General features: G+C 49.6%; 15 non-coding genes across 15 annotated transcripts; all 15 read left to right on the top strand.

Moving 5' to 3' along the window:
* Positions 1-543: 543 nt before the first annotated feature.
* LOC135490360 (5S ribosomal RNA) lies at positions 544-662 on the top strand. Its single transcript, XR_010447566.1, has one exon. It is a non-coding gene; the product is annotated as a 5S ribosomal RNA (ribosomal RNA).
* Positions 663-1,556: 894 nt separating this feature from the next.
* LOC135490359 (5S ribosomal RNA) lies at positions 1,557-1,675 on the top strand. The gene has a single exon (XR_010447565.1). It is a non-coding gene; the product is annotated as a 5S ribosomal RNA (ribosomal RNA).
* An 894-nt stretch (positions 1,676-2,569) lies between these two features.
* LOC135490358 (5S ribosomal RNA) lies at positions 2,570-2,688 on the top strand. Its single transcript, XR_010447564.1, has one exon. It is a non-coding gene; the product is annotated as a 5S ribosomal RNA (ribosomal RNA).
* An 895-nt stretch (positions 2,689-3,583) lies between these two features.
* On the top strand, positions 3,584-3,702 carry LOC135490357 (5S ribosomal RNA). Its single transcript, XR_010447563.1, has one exon. It is a non-coding gene; the product is annotated as a 5S ribosomal RNA (ribosomal RNA).
* An 896-nt stretch (positions 3,703-4,598) lies between these two features.
* LOC135490356 (5S ribosomal RNA) lies at positions 4,599-4,717 on the top strand. Its single transcript, XR_010447562.1, has one exon. It is a non-coding gene; the product is annotated as a 5S ribosomal RNA (ribosomal RNA).
* An 895-nt stretch (positions 4,718-5,612) lies between these two features.
* Positions 5,613-5,731, top strand: LOC135490355 (5S ribosomal RNA). The gene has a single exon (XR_010447561.1). It is a non-coding gene; the product is annotated as a 5S ribosomal RNA (ribosomal RNA).
* An 896-nt stretch (positions 5,732-6,627) lies between these two features.
* Positions 6,628-6,745, top strand: LOC135490466 (5S ribosomal RNA). Its single transcript, XR_010447667.1, has one exon. It is a non-coding gene; the product is annotated as a 5S ribosomal RNA (ribosomal RNA).
* Positions 6,746-7,642: 897 nt separating this feature from the next.
* LOC135490353 (5S ribosomal RNA) lies at positions 7,643-7,761 on the top strand. The gene has a single exon (XR_010447560.1). It is a non-coding gene; the product is annotated as a 5S ribosomal RNA (ribosomal RNA).
* A 900-nt stretch (positions 7,762-8,661) lies between these two features.
* Positions 8,662-8,780, top strand: LOC135490352 (5S ribosomal RNA). The gene has a single exon (XR_010447559.1). It is a non-coding gene; the product is annotated as a 5S ribosomal RNA (ribosomal RNA).
* Positions 8,781-9,678: 898 nt separating this feature from the next.
* LOC135490350 (5S ribosomal RNA) lies at positions 9,679-9,797 on the top strand. The gene has a single exon (XR_010447557.1). It is a non-coding gene; the product is annotated as a 5S ribosomal RNA (ribosomal RNA).
* Positions 9,798-10,693: 896 nt separating this feature from the next.
* On the top strand, positions 10,694-10,812 carry LOC135490445 (5S ribosomal RNA). The gene has a single exon (XR_010447647.1). It is a non-coding gene; the product is annotated as a 5S ribosomal RNA (ribosomal RNA).
* An 895-nt stretch (positions 10,813-11,707) lies between these two features.
* Positions 11,708-11,826, top strand: LOC135490349 (5S ribosomal RNA). The gene has a single exon (XR_010447556.1). It is a non-coding gene; the product is annotated as a 5S ribosomal RNA (ribosomal RNA).
* An 899-nt stretch (positions 11,827-12,725) lies between these two features.
* LOC135490348 (5S ribosomal RNA) lies at positions 12,726-12,844 on the top strand. The gene has a single exon (XR_010447555.1). It is a non-coding gene; the product is annotated as a 5S ribosomal RNA (ribosomal RNA).
* Positions 12,845-13,742: 898 nt separating this feature from the next.
* On the top strand, positions 13,743-13,861 carry LOC135490347 (5S ribosomal RNA). Its single transcript, XR_010447554.1, has one exon. It is a non-coding gene; the product is annotated as a 5S ribosomal RNA (ribosomal RNA).
* A 901-nt stretch (positions 13,862-14,762) lies between these two features.
* On the top strand, positions 14,763-14,881 carry LOC135490444 (5S ribosomal RNA). Its single transcript, XR_010447646.1, has one exon. It is a non-coding gene; the product is annotated as a 5S ribosomal RNA (ribosomal RNA).
* Positions 14,882-15,358: the final 477 nt, after the last annotated feature.

The following is a 15,358-nucleotide window of genomic DNA, read 5'->3' as shown; positions in this document are numbered from 1 at the left end:
ATTCGCGGGTTAAAGCCCGTCGAAAATCATCCCTCCCCTCTCCCCCCCCCCCCCCCGCCCAACACTGCGCAGGCCTACTGGCTTCCAAGCGTTTATACTAGGACGCTTTTTGAGTTCAGACCGGCGTGGAAGTTGCTGCTAGTGACGTCAGTCCTGATTCGGGAGATGGCGCTGGCGTCTCTCATGACGTCAGGGAGCCTCGGAGTAGTCTGCTCGTGACGTCAGAGCTCGTGACGTCACGCTGCGTTCCTAGTGATGAGACACCTTGCCAACCGTTGGCGTCTTTGATGTCCAGTCGGCACTCTCTTCTTCCGATGTTGGTCTGCGTGCAGTTCTTGAATGTGCGTCCGTTTCTGTTTCAGTGCGAGCCTGCGTGAACTGTATGTCTACGCGTAGACTCCGTCGTGTAATGGGCGCCCCAACCACATCTGTAATGCGACGAAGCTGTGACGTAGGCATACATAATGCCTCTGACCACAAAATATGACGCATTATAGTAGGCGCAGTGATATTATAAGTAACCTACGCATCGCCGCCTCTAATGTCTACGACCATATCACGTTGAAAACACCGGTTCTCGTCCGATCACCGAAGCCAAGCAACGTCGAGCGTGGTTAGTACGTGGATGGGTGACCGCCTCGGAATACCGCGTGTTGTAGACTTTTTCTCTTCATGTCCCAATCATTTTGTTTCTTCTTCCCTTGTACGATTGTTAAAATGAAAATGTAGGCTACCTTATGTGGTGGCCATCGAATTTTGCGAAATGGAAATGGCAGCCAGGGGGCCGGCCTGTAGGTCCCGCACCTGTATTTAACCAATCAGCTCGCGGTTATAGTTCCGTTTGAGACGAATGGGTGGTCTCACCATACCAGTTGAATGTTATTTTCCATTTCAAATATACTTCTTCTTATATTGAGAATAAGGTGTGTTTAAAGTGATGAAAATGATTAAGTTTCAGTCAAATTGGCTTGCTTGTGTGGTTTTGGGGCTCAAATTAACCGTTGCGGTCAAAAAGGTGATTCGCGGGTTAAAGCCCGTCGAAAATCATCCCTCCCCTCTCTCCCCCCCCGCCCAACACTGCGCAGGCCTACTGGCTTCCAAGCGTTTATACTAGGACGCTTTTTGAGTTCAGACCGGCGTGGAAGTTGCTGCTAGTGACGTCAGTCCTGATTCGGGAGATGGCGCTGGCGTCTCTCATGACGTCAGGGAGCCTCGGAGTAGTCTGCTCGTGACGTCAGAGCTCGTGACGTCACGCTGCGTTCCTAGTGATGAGACACCTTGCCAACCGTTGGCGTCTTTGATGTCCAGTCGGCACTCTCTTCTTCCGATGTTGGTCTGCGTGCAGTTCTTGAATGTGCGTCCGTTTCTGTTTCAGTGCGAGCCTGCGTGAACTGTATGTCTACGCGTAGACTCCGTCGTGTAATGGGCGCCCCAACCACATCTGTAATGCGACGAAGCTGTGACGTAGGCATACATAATGCCTCTGACCACAAAATATGACGCATTATAGTAGGCGCAGTGATATTATAAGTAACCTACGCATCGCCGCCTCTAATGTCTACGACCATATCACGTTGAAAACACCGGTTCTCGTCCGATCACCGAAGCCAAGCAACGTCGAGCGTGGTTAGTACGTGGATGGGTGACCGCCTCGGAATACCGCGTGTTGTAGACTTTTTCTCTTCATGTCCCAATCATTTTGTTTCTTCTTCCCTTGTACGATTGTTAAAATGAAAATGTAGGCTACCTTATGTGGTGGCCATCGAATTTTGCGAAATGGAAATGGCAGCCAGGGGGCCGGCCTGTAGGTCCCGCACCTGTATTTAACCAATCAGCTCGCGGTTATAGTTCCGTTTGAGACGAATGGGTGGTCTCACCATACCAGTTGAATGTTATTTTCCATTTCAAATATACTTCTTCTTATATTGAGAATAAGGTGTGTTTAAAGTGATGAAAATGATTAAGTTTCAGTCAAATTGGCTTGCTTGTGTGGTTTTGGGGCTCAAATTAACCGTTGCGGTCAAAAAGGTGATTCGCGGGTTAAAGCCCGTCGAAAATCATCCCTCCCCTCTCTCCCCCCCCGCCCAACACTGCGCAGGCCTACTGGCTTCCAAGCGTTTATACTAGGACGCTTTTTGAGTTCAGACCGGCGTGGAAGTTGCTGCTAGTGACGTCAGTCCTGATTCGGGAGATGGCGCTGGCGTCTCTCATGACGTCAGGGAGCCTCGGAGTAGTCTGCTCGTGACGTCAGAGCTCGTGACGTCACGCTGCGTTCCTAGTGATGAGACACCTTGCCAACCGTTGGCGTCTTTGATGTCCAGTCGGCACTCTCTTCTTCCGATGTTGGTCTGCGTGCAGTTCTTGAATGTGCGTCCGTTTCTGTTTCAGTGCGAGCCTGCGTGAACTGTATGTCTACGCGTAGACTCCGTCGTGTAATGGGCGCCCCAACCACATCTGTAATGCGACGAAGCTGTGACGTAGGCATACATAATGCCTCTGACCACAAAATATGACGCATTATAGTAGGCGCAGTGATATTATAAGTAACCTACGCATCGCCGCCTCTAATGTCTACGACCATATCACGTTGAAAACACCGGTTCTCGTCCGATCACCGAAGCCAAGCAACGTCGAGCGTGGTTAGTACGTGGATGGGTGACCGCCTCGGAATACCGCGTGTTGTAGACTTTTTCTCTTCATGTCCCAATCATTTTGTTTCTTCTTCCCTTGTACGATTGTTAAAATGAAAATGTAGGCTACCTTATGTGGTGGCCATCGAATTTTGCGAAATGGAAATGGCAGCCAGGGGGCCGGCCTGTAGGTCCCGCACCTGTATTTAACCAATCAGCTCGCGGTTATAGTTCCGTTTGAGACGAATGGGTGGTCTCACCATACCAGTTGAATGTTATTTTCCATTTCAAATATACTTCTTCTTATATTGAGAATAAGGTGTGTTTAAAGTGATGAAAATGATTAAGTTTCAGTCAAATTGGCTTGCTTGTGTGGTTTTGGGGCTCAAATTAACCGTTGCGGTCAAAAAGGTGATTCGCGGGTTAAAGCCCGTCGAAAATCATCCCTCCCCTCTCTCCCCCCCCCGCCCAACACTGCGCAGGCCTACTGGCTTCCAAGCGTTTATACTAGGACGCTTTTTGAGTTCAGACCGGCGTTGAAGTTGCTGCTAGTGACGTCAGTCCTGATTCGGGAGATGGCGCTGGCGTCTCTCATGACGTCAGGGAGCCTCGGAGTAGTCTGCTCGTGACGTCAGAGCTCGTGACGTCACGCTGCGTTCCTAGTGATGAGACACCTTGCCAACCGTTGGCGTCTTTGATGTCCAGTCGGCACTCTCTTCTTCCGATGTTGGTCTGCGTGCAGTTCTTGAATGTGCGTCCGTTTCTGTTTCAGTGCGAGCCTGCGTGAACTGTATGTCTACGCGTAGACTCCGTCGTGTAATGGGCGCCCCAACCACATCTGTAATGCGACGAAGCTGTGACGTAGGCATACATAATGCCTCTGACCACAAAATATGACGCATTATAGTAGGCGCAGTGATATTATAAGTAACCTACGCATCGCCGCCTCTAATGTCTACGACCATATCACGTTGAAAACACCGGTTCTCGTCCGATCACCGAAGCCAAGCAACGTCGAGCGTGGTTAGTACGTGGATGGGTGACCGCCTCGGAATACCGCGTGTTGTAGACTTTTTCTCTTCATGTCCCAATCATTTTGTTTCTTCTTCCCTTGTACGATTGTTAAAATGAAAATGTAGGCTACCTTATGTGGTGGCCATCGAATTTTGCGAAATGGAAATGGCAGCCAGGGGGCCGGCCTGTAGGTCCCGCACCTGTATTTAACCAATCAGCTCGCGGTTATAGTTCCGTTTGAGACGAATGGGTGGTCTCACCATACCAGTTGAATGTTATTTTCCATTTCAAATATACTTCTTCTTATATTGAGAATAAGGTGTGTTTAAAGTGATGAAAATGATTAAGTTTCAGTCAAATTGGCTTGCTTGTGTGGTTTTGGGGCTCAAATTAACCGTTGCGGTCAAAAAGGTGATTCGCGGGTTAAAGCCCGTCGAAAATCATCCCTCCCCTCTCTCCCCCCCCCCGCCCAACACTGCGCAGGCCTACTGGCTTCCAAGCGTTTATACTAGGACGCTTTTTGAGTTCAGACCGGCGTGGAAGTTGCTGCTAGTGACGTCAGTCCTGATTCGGGAGATGGCGCTGGCGTCTCTCATGACGTCAGGGAGCCTCGGAGTAGTCTGCTCGTGACGTCAGAGCTCGTGACGTCACGCTGCGTTCCTAGTGATGAGACACCTTGCCAACCGTTGGCGTCTTTGATGTCCAGTCGGCACTCTCTTCTTCCGATGTTGGTCTGCGTGCAGTTCTTGAATGTGCGTCCGTTTCTGTTTCAGTGCGAGCCTGCGTGAACTGTATGTCTACGCGTAGACTCCGTCGTGTAATGGGCGCCCCAACCACATCTGTAATGCGACGAAGCTGTGACGTAGGCATACATAATGCCTCTGACCACAAAATATGACGCATTATAGTAGGCGCAGTGATATTATAAGTAACCTACGCATCGCCGCCTCTAATGTCTACGACCATATCACGTTGAAAACACCGGTTCTCGTCCGATCACCGAAGCCAAGCAACGTCGAGCGTGGTTAGTACGTGGATGGGTGACCGCCTCGGAATACCGCGTGTTGTAGACTTTTTCTCTTCATGTCCCAATCATTTTGTTTCTTCTTCCCTTGTACGATTGTTAAAATGAAAATGTAGGCTACCTTATGTGGTGGCCATCGAATTTTGCGAAATGGAAATGGCAGCCAGGGGGCCGGCCTGTAGGTCCCGCACCTGTATTTAACCAATCAGCTCGCGGTTATAGTTCCGTTTGAGACGAATGGGTGGTCTCACCATACCAGTTGAATGTTATTTTCCATTTCAAATATACTTCTTCTTATATTGAGAATAAGGTGTGTTTAAAGTGATGAAAATGATTAAGTTTCAGTCAAATTGGCTTGCTTGTGTGGTTTTGGGGCTCAAATTAACCGTTGCGGTCAAAAAGGTGATTCGCAGGTTAAAGCCCGTCGAAAATCATCCCTCCCCTCTCTCCCCCCCCCGCCCAACACTGCGCAGACCTACTGGCTTCCAAGCGTTTATACTAGGACGCTTTTTGAGTTCAGACCGGCGTGGAAGTTGCTGCTAGTGACGTCAGTCCTGATTCGGGAGATGGCGCTGGCGTCTCTCATGACGTCAGGGAGCCTCGGAGTAGTCTGCTCGTGACGTCAGAGCTCGTGACGTCACGCTGCGTTCCTAGTGATGAGACACCTTGCCAACCGTTGGCGTCTTTGATGTCCAGTCGGCACTCTCTTCTTCCGATGTTGGTCTGCGTGCAGTTCTTGAATGTGCGTCCGTTTCTGTTTCAGTGCGAGCCTGCGTGAACTGTATGTCTACGCGTAGACTCCGTCGTGTAATGGGCGCCCCAACCACATCTGTAATGCGACGAAGCTGTGACGTAGGCATACATAATGCCTCTGACCACAAAATATGACGCATTATAGTAGGCGCAGTGATATTATAAGTAACCTACGCATCGCCGCCTCTAATGTCTACGACCATATCACGTTGAAAACACCGGTTCTCGTCCGATCACCGAAGCCAAGCAACGTCGAGCGTGGTTAGTACGTGGATGGGTGACCGCCTCGGAATACCGCGTGTTGTAGACTTTTTCTCTTCATGTCCCAATCATTTTGTTTCTTCTTCCCTTGTACGATTGTTAAAATGAAAATGTAGGCTACCTTATGTGGTGGCCATCGAATTTTGCGAAATGGAAATGGCAGCCAGGGGGCCGGCCTGTAGGTCCCGCACCTGTATTTAACCAATCAGCTCGCGGTTATAGTTCCGTTTGAGACGAATGGGTGGTCTCACCATACCAGTTGAATGTTATTTTCCATTTCAAATATACTTCTTCTTATATTGAGAATAAGGTGTGTTTAAAATGATGAAAATGATTAAGTTTCAGTCAAATTGGCTTGCTTGTGTGGTTTTGGGGCTCAAATTAACCGTTGCGGTCAAAAAGGTGATTCGCGGGTTAAAGCCCGTCGAAAATCATCCCTCCCCTCTCTCCCCCCCCCCGCCCAACACTGCGCAGGCCTACTGGCTTCCAAGCGTTTATACTAGGACGCTTTTTGAGTTCAGACCGGCGTGGAAGTTGCTGCTAGTGACGTCAGTCCTGATTCGGGAGATGGCGCTGGCGTCTCTCATGACGTCAGGGAGCCTCGGAGTAGTCTGCTCGTGACGTCAGAGCTCGTGACGTCACGCTGCGTTCCTAGTGATGAGACACCTTGCCAACCGTTGGCGTCTTTGATGTCCAGTCGGCACTCTCTTCTTCCGATGTTGGTCTGCGTGCAGTTCTTGAATGTGCGTCCGTTTCTGTTTCAGTGCGAGCCTGCGTGAACTGTATGTCTACGCGTAGACTCCGTCGTGTAATGGGCGCCCCAACCACATCTGTAATGCGACGAAGCTGTGACGTAGGCATACATAATGCCTCTGACCACAAAATATGACGCATTATAGTAGGCGCAGTGATATTATAAGTAACCTACGCATCGCCGCCTCTAATGTCTACGACCATATCACGTTGAAAACACCGGTTCTCGTCCGATCACCGAAGCCAGCAACGTCGAGCGTGGTTAGTACGTGGATGGGTGACCGCCTCGGAATACCGCGTGTTGTAGACTTTTTCTCTTCATGTCCCAATCATTTTGTTTCTTCTTCCCTTGTACGATTGTTAAAATGAAAATGTAGGCTACCTTATGTGGTGGCCATCGAATTTTGCGAAATGGAAATGGCAGCCAGGGGGCCGGCCTGTAGGTCCCGCACCTGTATTTAACCAATCAGCTCGCGGTTATAGTTCCGTTTGAGACGAATGGGTGGTCTCACCATACCAGTTGAATGTTATTTTCCATTTCAAATATACTTCTTCTTATATTGAGAATAAGGTGTGTTTAAAGTGATGAAAATGATTAAGTTTCAGTCAAATTGGCTTGCTTGTGTGGTTTTGGGGCTCAAATTAACCGTTGCGGTCAAAAAGGTGATTCGCGGGTTAAAGCCCGTCGAAAATCATCCCTCCCCTCTCTCCCCCCCCCCCGCCCAACACTGCGCAGGCCTACTGGCTTCCAAGCGTTTATACTAGGACGCTTTTTGAGTTCAGACCGGCGTGGAAGTTGCTGCTAGTGACGTCAGTCCTGATTCGGGAGATGGCGCTGGCGTCTCTCATGACGTCAGGGAGCCTCGGAGTAGTCTGCTCGTGACGTCAGAGCTCGTGACGTCACGCTGCGTTCCTAGTGATGAGACACCTTGCCAACCGTTGGCGTCTTTGATGTCCAGTCGGCACTCTCTTCTTCCGATGTTGGTCTGCGTGCAGTTCTTGAATGTGCGTCCGTTTCTGTTTCAGTGCGAGCCTGCGTGAACTGTATGTCTACGCGTAGACTCCGTCGTGTAATGGGCGCCCCAACCACATCTGTAATGCGACGAAGCTGTGACGTAGGCATACATAATGCCTCTGACCACAAAATATGACGCATTATAGTAGGCGCAGTGATATTATAAGTAACCTACGCATCGCCGCCTCTAATGTCTACGACCATATCACGTTGAAAACACCGGTTCTCGTCCGATCACCGAAGCCAAGCAACGTCGAGCGTGGTTAGTACGTGGATGGGTGACCGCCTCGGAATACCGCGTGTTGTAGACTTTTTCTCTTCATGTCCCAATCATTTTGTTTCTTCTTCCCTTGTACGATTGTTAAAATGAAAATGTAGGCTACCTTATGTGGTGGCCATCGAATTTTGCGAAATGGAAATGGCAGCCAGGGGGCCGGCCTGTAGGTCCCGCACCTGTATTTAACCAATCAGCTCGCGGTTATAGTTCCGTTTGAGACGAATGGGTGGTCTCACCATACCAGTTGAATGTTATTTTCCATTTCAAATATACTTCTTCTTATATTGAGAATAAGGTGTGTTTAAAGTGATGAAAATGATTAAGTTTCAGTCAAATTGGCTTGCTTGTGTGGTTTTGGGGCTCAAATTAACCGTTGCGGTCAAAAAGGTGATTCGCGGGTTAAAGCCCGTCGAAAATCATCCCTCCCCTCTCTCCCCCCCCCCCCCCGCCCAACACTGCGCAGGCCTACTGGCTTCCAAGCGTTTATACTAGGACGCTTTTTGAGTTCAGACCGGCGTGGAAGTTGCTGCTAGTGACGTCAGTCCTGATTCGGGAGATGGCGCTGGCGTCTCTCATGACGTCAGGGAGCCTCGGAGTAGTCTGCTCGTGACGTCAGAGCTCGTGACGTCACGCTGCGTTCCTAGTGATGAGACACCTTGCCAACCGTTGGCGTCTTTGATGTCCAGTCGGCACTCTCTTCTTCCGATGTTGGTCTGCGTGCAGTTCTTGAATGTGCGTCCGTTTCTGTTTCAGTGCGAGCCTGCGTGAACTGTATGTCTACGCGTAGACTCCGTCGTGTAATGGGCGCCCCAACCACATCTGTAATGCGACGAAGCTGTGACGTAGGCATACATAATGCCTCTGACCACAAAATATGACGCATTATAGTAGGCGCAGTGATATTATAAGTAACCTACGCATCGCCGCCTCTAATGTCTACGACCATATCACGTTGAAAACACCGGTTCTCGTCCGATCACCGAAGCCAAGCAACGTCGAGCGTGGTTAGTACGTGGATGGGTGACCGCCTCGGAATACCGCGTGTTGTAGACTTTTTCTCTTCATGTCCCAATCATTTTGTTTCTTCTTCCCTTGTACGATTGTTAAAATGAAAATGTAGGCTACCTTATGTGGTGGCCATCGAATTTTGCGAAATGGAAATGGCAGCCAGGGGGCCGGCCTGTAGGTCCCGCACCTGTATTTAACCAATCAGCTCGCGGTTATAGTTCCGTTTGAGACGAATGGGTGGTCTCACCATACCAGTTGAATGTTATTTTCCATTTCAAATATACTTCTTCTTATATTGAGAATAAGGTGTGTTTAAAGTGATGAAAATGATTAAGTTTCAGTCAAATTGGCTTGCTTGTGTGGTTGTGGGGCTCAAATTAACCGTTGCGGTCAAAAAGGTGATTCGCGGGTTAAAGCCCGTCGAAAATCATCCCTCCCCTCTCTCCCCCCCCCCCCGCCCAACACTGCGCAGGCCTACTGGCTTCCAAGCGTTTATACTAGGACGCTTTTTGAGTTCAGACCGGCGTGGAAGTTGCTGCTAGTGACGTCAGTCCTGATTCGGGAGATGGCGCTGGCGTCTCTCATGACGTCAGGGAGCCTCGGAGTAGTCTGCTCGTGACGTCAGAGCTCGTGACGTCACGCTGCGTTCCTAGTGATGAGACACCTTGCCAACCGTTGGCGTCTTTGATGTCCAGTCGGCACTCTCTTCTTCCGATGTTGGTCTGCGTGCAGTTCTTGAATGTGCGTCCGTTTCTGTTTCAGTGCGAGCCTGCGTGAACTGTATGTCTACGCGTAGACTCCGTCGTGTAATGGGCGCCCCAACCACATCTGTAATGCGACGAAGCTGTGACGTAGGCATACATAATGCCTCTGACCACAAAATATGACGCATTATAGTAGGCGCAGTGATATTATAAGTAACCTACGCATCGCCGCCTCTAATGTCTACGACCATATCACGTTGAAAACACCGGTTCTCGTCCGATCACCGAAGCCAAGCAACGTCGAGCGTGGTTAGTACGTGGATGGGTGACCGCCTCGGAATACCGCGTGTTGTAGACTTTTTCTCTTCATGTCCCAATCATTTTGTTTCTTCTTCCCTTGTACGATTGTTAAAATGAAAATGTAGGCTACCTTATGTGGTGGCCATCGAATTTTGCGAAATGGAAATGGCAGCCAGGGGGCCGGCCTGTAGGTCCCGCACCTGTATTTAACCAATCAGCTCGCGGTTATAGTTCCGTTTGAGACGAATGGGTGGTCTCACCATACCAGTTGAATGTTATTTTCCATTTCAAATATACTTCTTCTTATATTGAGAATAAGGTGTGTTTAAAGTGATGAAAATGATTAAGTTTCAGTCAAATTGGCTTGCTTGTGTGGTTTTGGGGCTCAAATTAACCGTTGCGGTCAAAAAGGTGATTCGCGGGTTAAAGCCCGTCGAAAATCATCCCTCCCCTCTCTCCCCCCCCCCGCCCAACACTGCGCAGGCCTACTGGCTTCCAAGCGTTTATACTAGGACGCTTTTTGAGTTCAGACCGGCGTGGAAGTTGCTGCTAGTGACGTCAGTCCTGATTCGGGAGATGGCGCTGGCGTCTCTCATGACGTCAGGGAGCCTCGGAGTAGTCTGCTCGTGACGTCAGAGCTCGTGACGTCACGCTGCGTTCCTAGTGATGAGACACCTTGCCAACCGTTGGCGTCTTTGATGTCCAGTCGGCACTCTCTTCTTCCGATGTTGGTCTGCGTGCAGTTCTTGAATGTGCGTCCGTTTCTGTTTCAGTGCGAGCCTGCGTGAACTGTATGTCTACGCGTAGACTCCGTCGTGTAATGGGCGCCCCAACCACATCTGTAATGCGACGAAGCTGTGACGTAGGCATACATAATGCCTCTGACCACAAAATATGACGCATTATAGTAGGCGCAGTGATATTATAAGTAACCTACGCATCGCCGCCTCTAATGTCTACGACCATATCACGTTGAAAACACCGGTTCTCGTCCGATCACCGAGGCCAAGCAACGTCGAGCGTGGTTAGTACGTGGATGGGTGACCGCCTCGGAATACCGCGTGTTGTAGACTTTTTCTCTTCATGTCCCAATCATTTTGTTTCTTCTTCCCTTGTACGATTGTTAAAATGAAAATGTAGGCTACCTTATGTGGTGGCCATCGAATTTTGCGAAATGGAAATGGCAGCCAGGGGGCCGGCCTGTAGGTCCCGCACCTGTATTTAACCAATCAGCTCGCGGTTATAGTTCCGTTTGAGACGAATGGGTGGTCTCACCATACCAGTTGAATGTTATTTTCCATTTCAAATATACTTCTTCTTATATTGAGAATAAGGTGTGTTTAAAGTGATGAAAATGATTAAGTTTCAGTCAAATTGGCTTGCTTGTGTGGTTTTGGGGCTCAAATTAACCGTTGCGGTCAAAAAGGTGATTCGCGGGTTAAAGCCCGTCGAAAATCATCCCTCCCCTCTCTCCCCCCCCCGCCCAACACTGCGCAGGCCTACTGGCTTCCAAGCGTTTATACTAGGACGCTTTTTGAGTTCAGACTGGCGTGGAAGTTGCTGCTAGTGACGTCAGTCCTGATTCGGGAGATGGCGCTGGCGTCTCTCATGACGTCAGGGAGCCTCGGAGTAGTCTGCTCGTGACGTCAGAGCTCGTGACGTCACGCTGCGTTCCTAGTGATGAGACACCTTGCCAACCGTTGGCGTCTTTGATGTCCAGTCGGCACTCTCTTCTTCCGATGTTGGTCTGCGTGCAGTTCTTGAATGTGCGTCCGTTTCTGTTTCAGTGCGAGCCTGCGTGAACTGTATGTCTACGCGTAGACTCCGTCGTGTAATGGGCGCCCCAACCACATCTGTAATGCGACGAAGCTGTGACGTAGGCATACATAATGCCTCTGACCACAAAATATGACGCATTATAGTAGGCGCAGTGATATTATAAGTAACCTACGCATCGCCGCCTCTAATGTCTACGACCATATCACGTTGAAAACACCGGTTCTCGTCCGATCACCGAAGCCAAGCAACGTCGAGCGTGGTTAGTACGTGGATGGGTGACCGCCTCGGAATACCGCGTGTTGTAGACTTTCTCTCTTCATGTCCCAATCATTTTGTTTCTTCTTCCCTTGTACGATTGTTAAAATGAAAATGTAGGCTACCTTATGTGGTGGCCATCGAATTTTGCGAAATGGAAATGGCAGCCAGGGGGCCGGCCTGTAGGTCCCGCACCTGTATTTAACCAATCAGCTCGCGGTTATAGTTCCGTTTGAGACGAATGGGTGGTCTCACCATACCAGTTGAATGTTATTTTCCATTTCAAATATACTTCTTCTTATATTGAGAATAAGGTGTGTTTAAAGTGATGAAAATGATTAAGTTTCAGTCAAATTGGCTTGCTTGTGTGGTTTTGGGGCTCAAATTAACCGTTGCGGTCAAAAAGGTGATTCGCGGGTTAAAGCCCGTCGAAAATCATCCCTCCCCTCTCTCCCCCCCCCCCCCGCCCAACACTGCGCAGGCCTACTGGCTTCCAAGCGTTTATACTAGGACGCTTTTTGAGTTCAGACCGGCGTGGAAGTTGCTGCTAGTGACGTCAGTCCTGATTCGGGAGATGGCGCTGGCGTCTCTCATGACGTCAGGGAGCCTCGGAGTAGTCTGCTCGTGACGTCAGAGCTCGTGACGTCACGCTGCGTTCCTAGTGATGAGACACCTTGCCAACCGTTGGCGTCTTTGATGTCCAGTCGGCACTCTCTTCTTCCGATGTTGGTCTGCGTGCAGTTCTTGAATGTGCGTCCGTTTCTGTTTCAGTGCGAGCCTGCGTGAACTGTATGTCTACGCGTAGACTCCGTCGTGTAATGGGCGCCCCAACCACATCTGTAATGCGACGAAGCTGTGACGTAGGCATACATAATGCCTCTGACCACAAAATATGACGCATTATAGTAGGCGCAGTGATATTATAAGTAACCTACGCATCGCCGCCTCTAATGTCTACGACCATATCACGTTGAAAACACCGGTTCTCGTCCGATCACCGAAGCCAAGCAACGTCGAGCGTGGTTAGTACGTGGATGGGTGACCGCCTCGGAATACCGCGTGTTGTAGACTTTTTCTCTTCATGTCCCAATCATTTTGTTTCTTCTTCCCTTGTACGATTGTTAAAATGAAAATGTAGGCTACCTTATGTGGTGGCCATCGAATTTTGCGAAATGGAAATGGCAGCCAGGGGGCCGGCCTGTAGGTCCCGCACCTGTATTTAACCAATCAGCTCGCGGTTATAGTTCCGTTTGAGACGAATGGGTGGTCTCACCATACCAGTTGAATGTTATTTTCCATTTCAAATATACTTCTTCTTATATTGAGAATAAGGTGTGTTTAAAGTGATGAAAATGATTAAGTTTCAGTCAAATTGGCTTGCTTGTGTGGTTGTGGGGCTCAAATTAACCGTTGCGGTCAAAAAGGTGATTCGCGGGTTAAAGCCCGTCGAAAATCATCCCTCCCCTCTCTCCCCCCCCCCCCGCCCAACTCTGCGCAGGCCTACTGGCTTCCAAGCGTTTATACTAGGACGCTTTTTGAGTTCAGACCGGCGTGGAAGTTGCTGCTAGTGACGTCAGTCCTGATTCGGGAGATGGCGCTGGCGTCTCTCATGACGTCAGGGAGCCTCGGAGTAGTCTGCTCGTGACGTCAGAGCTCGTGACGTCACGCTGCGTTCCTAGTGATGAGACACCTTGCCAACCGTTGGCGTCTTTGATGTCCAGTCGGCACTCTCTTCTTCCGATGTTGGTCTGCGTGCAGTTCTTGAATGTGCGTCCGTTTCTGTTTCAGTGCGAGCCTGCGTGAACTGTATGTCTACGCGTAGACTCCGTCGTGTAATGGGCGCCCCAACCACATCTGTAATGCGACGAAGCTGTGACGTAGGCATACATAATGCCTCTGACCACAAAATATGACGCATTATAGTAGGCGCAGTGATATTATAAGTAACCTACGCATCGCCGCCTCTAATGTCTACGACCATATCACGTTGAAAACACCGGTTCTCGTCCGATCACCGAAGCCAAGCAACGTCGAGCGTGGTTAGTACGTGGATGGGTGACCGCCTCGGAATACCGCGTGTTGTAGACTTTTTCTCTTCATGTCCCAATCATTTTGTTTCTTCTTCCCTTGTACGATTGTTAAAATGAAAATGTAGGCTACCTTATGTGGTGGCCATCGAATTTTGCGAAATGGAAATGGCAGCCAGGGGGCCGGCCTGTAGGTCCCGCACCTGTATTTAACCAATCAGCTCGCGGTTATAGTTCCGTTTGAGACGAATGGGTGGTCTCACCATACCAGTTGAATGTTATTTTCCATTTCAAATATACTTCTTCTTATATTGAGAATAAGGTGTGTTTAAAGTGATGAAAATGATTAAGTTTCAGTCAAATTGGCTTGCTTGTGTGGTTTTGGGGCTCAAATTAACCGTTGCGGTCAAAAAGGTGATTCGCGGGTTAAAGCCCGTCGAAAATCATCCCTCCCCTCTCTCCCCCCCCCCCCCCCGCCCAACACTGCGCAGGCCTACTGGCTTCCAAGCGTTTATACTAGGACGCTTTTTGAGTTCAGACCGGCGTGGAAGTTGCTGCTAGTGACGTCAGTCCTGATTCGGGAGATGGCGCTGGCGTCTCTCATGACGTCAGGGAGCCTCGGAGTAGTCTGCTCGTGACGTCAGAGCTCGTGACGTCACGCTGCGTTCCTAGTGATGAGACACCTTGCCAACCGTTGGCGTCTTTGATGTCCAGTCGGCACTCTCTTCTTCCGATGTTGGTCTGCGTGCAGTTCTTGAATGTGCGTCCGTTTCTGTTTCAGTGCGAGCCTGCGTGAACTGTATGTCTACGCGTAGACTCCGTCGTGTAATGGGCGCCCCAACCACATCTGTAATGCGACGAAGCTGTGACGTAGGCATACATAATGCCTCTGACCACAAAATATGACGCATTATAGTAGGCGCAGTGATATTATAAGTAACCTACGCATCGCCGCCTCTAATGTCTACGACCATATCACGTTGAAAACACCGGTTCTCGTCCGATCACCGAGGCCAAGCAACGTCGAGCGTGGTTAGTACGTGGATGGGTGACCGCCTCGGAATACCGCGTGTTGTAGACTTTTTCTCTTCATGTCCCAATCATTTTGTTTCTTCTTCCCTTGTACGATTGTTAAAATGAAAATGTAGGCTACCTTATGTGGTGGCCATCGAATTTTGCGAAATGGAAATGGCAGCCAGGGGGCCGGCCTGTAGGTCCCGCACCTGTATTTAACCAATCAGCTCGCGGTTATAGTTCCGTTTGAGACGAATGGGTGGTCTCACCATACCAGTTGAATGTTATTTTCCATTTCAAATATACTTCTTCTTATATTGAGAATAAGGTGTGTTTAAAGTGATGAAAATGATTAAGTTTCAGTCAAATTGGCTTGCTTGTGTGGTTTTGGGGCTCAAATTAACCGTTGCGGTCAAAAAGGTGATTCGCGGGTTAAAGCCCGTCGAAAATCATCCCTCCCCTCTCTCCCCCCCCCGCCCAACACTGCGCAGGCCTACTGGCTTCCAAGCGTTTATACTAGGACGCTTTTTGAGTTCAGACCGGC

This window comes from Lineus longissimus, chromosome 6, assembly GCF_910592395.1.
Source record: "Lineus longissimus chromosome 6, tnLinLong1.2, whole genome shotgun sequence".
NCBI classification, from domain to species: domain Eukaryota; kingdom Metazoa; phylum Nemertea; class Pilidiophora; order Heteronemertea; family Lineidae; genus Lineus; species Lineus longissimus.
This window is presented reverse-complemented; position numbering and strand designations above follow the sequence as displayed.